Source organism: Trichosurus vulpecula, chromosome 4, assembly GCF_011100635.1.
Source record: "Trichosurus vulpecula isolate mTriVul1 chromosome 4, mTriVul1.pri, whole genome shotgun sequence".
Classification (NCBI taxonomy): domain Eukaryota; kingdom Metazoa; phylum Chordata; class Mammalia; order Diprotodontia; family Phalangeridae; genus Trichosurus; species Trichosurus vulpecula.
In genome coordinates, this window is record NC_050576.1 from 53,573,900 (window position 1) to 53,577,461 (window position 3,562).

General features: G+C 44.5%; 1 non-coding gene across 1 annotated transcript; it reads left to right on the forward strand.

Annotated features, from left to right (window-relative positions):
* The first annotated feature begins 838 nt into the window (after positions 1 to 838).
* TRNAE-UUC lies at positions 839 to 910 on the forward strand. Its single transcript has one exon. It is a non-coding gene; the product is annotated as a tRNA-Glu (tRNA).
* The last annotated feature ends 2,652 nt before the right edge of the window (positions 911 to 3,562 follow it).

Below are 3,562 nucleotides of genomic sequence, written 5' to 3' on the forward strand. Positions count from 1 at the left end.
GGTAGAACTATGAATAGGTCTAGCCTTCCTGGAAAGTAATTTGTAACTATGTCCAAAAAGCTATTAAATTGTGCATACCCAGCTATACACTAAACGAGATCAAAGAAAGAGGAAAATAACCCTTATGCACAAAAATATTTGAAGGGGATGGTTTTGGAAAAACCTGGGAAACCTTATACAAACTGTTACAAAGTGAATGAGCAGAACTAGGAGAACAATTTATACAATAAGAATACCGCAAAGACAATTTTGAAAGAAGTAGAATGACTACAAAATATCTACAAGCAAAGACAAAGGCATGGCACAAGAGTAAAGGTGCAATGAAGGTGACCCAATAAATTAAATGGGGAAGGCCAACACTAGTAAGGTATGGAATCAAGAAAGGTTTGACACAAGAAATCATCACCATCGTCATCTACAATGCCAAAGAAATAGATGTTATTATTATCCGCACTTTACAGATGAGGATACCGAAGCAGAGAGAGGTCAAGAGACTTGCCCAGAGTCGCACAGGTGGTAAGTAGCTGAGGTCACATTTGAACTCAGGCCTTCGTGATTCCAGGCCCAGCATTCTTCCTATTCACTTCTTACCCTTCACAGGTAAGAAGAGGATCTGGTCGGAATTATTGTGCAGGTGATTTGTTCGGGCCAGGTCAGCCCACTACAGCCTTTAAGGAAATAGCCTAGACTAAGCGCAGGAAAAGAGAGCGAAGTTAGGGCTAAAAGTGAAAGTGAATGAATACTGAGTTGGTTGAGACAGAGTGGCTTAGAGGACGTTCTAACAGGCCAACAGTTGTAATGGACGAATGTTACCAGTAGCAGCGTAACAGAAGCAGACTCCCTGGTGGTCTAGTGGCTAGGATTCGGCGCTTTCACCGCCGCGGCCCGGGTTCGATTCCCGGTCAGGGAAGTTCTTTTGTGAAGTGCTTTTAAAAAAAAAAACCCACCAAGGAGCTTCCGGAAAAACCTCTTTACCCTCACCCTTTAGTCCCTAAATACTTCTCGTCTAATTCCGTCAAGTCCCCGAGGGCAAAAGGAAATCCTTACCGGGCTAGAGGCCCTCCCTACCCGAGATTTCCCTCACCTGCATTATGCATGGGTGCCAAAGTGAGAGAGCGAGAGGGCTAAAGAGGTAAGGGAGAAGAAAAGGTTTACGGTGGTCAGAAACTCTGTAGCTGTTTCTTTGTAGCACAGTAGCAAATTTTCCTCACTACTGTCACGCGGGAGACCCTGGTTCGATTCCCAAACGGAGAACACTAGTGTTTTACGCACCACTCCACCGACCCTACTCTTACTCTTCACGCCTCCGCCTCCTGCAGCACCTCCACAGAGGACTAGCAAAACGCAGGCATTTGAAGGCTGCCCGCTGGCACGCCGGTCACCCATAGTCGCCCAGTTGAGGGCCCTCCCCGACTTCAGGCGCCCAGAAGCCTCGCTGTCTCTCACTAGCTGTACACACAACACCGGGGTCACTCTCTTGCCCAAGCCAATGTGACAGCAATGGAGGCTATGGGAAGCAGAAAGATAGGAAATCAAAGCAGAAAGGGAGATGAAAGTCCAACTAGGAAGAGATTCCAATGCCAGGCTGATGAGTCAGTCAGTATTTTATTCTAGACTCAACCGGGAGCTCCTGAAGATCATTAAGTGGTTTGGGATGTTTCGTGTGTGCATGTGTGTGTGTACACGTGAGAGGTAGATTGCTGGGAGTGTACATTGATCACCTGGTAAGGGAGAAACATCCAGGAGACAGCTGTTCATACAATGGATTGGAAAGAAAAGTGATGCAGGCAGACTGGCCAATTATGAGGTTATTGCCATAGACCACCCAAGATATTAGGAGGCCTTGAATGTGATTCTGAGAAGAGAGGATCCCTGTGCACAGAAAGGAAAAGATGTTTTAGAGGTAAAGTAGATAAGAGCTGGAAACTGATTGGCCCCATGGGTACTGAAAGAAAGGGAAGGGTGAACGATGACACAGGGGTGAATCTGAGTGGCTGTAAAGAAAATGGTTCCACCAACAGAAATGCAGAAGGTTAGAGGCAAAGATTGTATGCAAGTAAGTGGTAAAAACCAAAACAAGTAAAAAAAAAAAATGGGACTGGAGTTTCAGAGAAGTTAGGTCTTGACTTCTGGATTTCGGATTCATCTGAAATCTTTTTGGAGACAGTCATAGGATATGAGAATGTGGAGGGAGAGAAAAGGGCTGAGTCTGGGGTGAAGGGGGCAGGGGGATGAAATGCCCACATTTAGGGGACAGGCTGGAAGAAAAATATGGCCCAGCAAAGCCTACCATAAAGGCTATGGGTAATGGAGTTGATTTGGTTTGAGAGGTTTAGGGACCTCTCAAGGACTGAAGCACAGGAAAGGGTCATCTGGAATGAATTCATGGACTGAAGCAATCTTTAAGTCAAGTTGGCATAAGTTTATTGTAACACTAATGTGTCATGAAGAGCTCCTTAAGGAACTTGCAGCCTAACAGGAATGAAGTAAAGCTTACACAGGAAAGGTAGTGGATTATATGGCAAGTATGCTAATTAGGTGATAACATGCAACCTTGGTCACAGGAGTCATTCACTACTGGAAAGGGGGAAGGGGTGTTTCCTAAGGGGTGTGTTTTTGGTCTGTTAGGTCTGTGACAAGATTACTTGACCTCTGGGTTGCATTTGGTAACCGTGGGAATCAGTACATGACAGTTCTGCTGGTACAAGATAGTCCTGTTCATACAAGGGAAATTCTATAGAATGTTCTTGTAACAGAGATAGTTTGCCTCACTGGGGCCCACTTATGAGTTATTGCTAGATATGTCAGCATAGTGTTTTTGATGAGGTGTTTGGATGCTTGTGCTTGGACCCCAATTTTAAAATCACATTTCTCCCTAGCCTCAATACACTATCCCTGACAGTTTTCTCCCCAGCCCAAGGACATTATACCTAGCAATAACTCACGAGTAGGCCCCAGCAAGATAAATTACCTTTTCCCACAATTACTCATGAGTGGGTCCCCAGTCAAATAAATTATCTTTCCCCATCACAAGAACAAGCTGACCTCTGAAGAAATTCTCTTGTAAAAACAGGACTATTTTGTAACCACAGAATTATCATGTGTTGATTTCCAAAGTTATCATATTCAATCCAGAGGTCAAGCTACACACACCAAGTCTCAAAGCAATCTTCCTACAGATGTAACAGACCAAAAATATACCCCTGAGAAACCCCTTTCCCTGGTTTCCAGTAGTGAATGATGCCTGTGACCACGGTTGTAAGTTATCACCTAATTATCATGTCTGCCAGATAATCCACTACTTTTCCTATATAAGCTTTAGCATCATTCTGGTTAAGTTGCAAGTTCCTTAGGGAATGCAAGTTCCCTAAGGAACTCTGCCCTCTATACTGGTGACACAATAAACCTTTGCCACCTTGACTTGAAGAATGCTTGAGTGTGTGAATTCATTCCAGATGACCCTGTCCTATACTTCAGTCCTCGAGGGGTCCCTGAAACCCCTTTCAAACCTCATTATTTTGAGACTAGGGAGAAAGGTGATCTTGGAAGTAGAGTCCGAGCA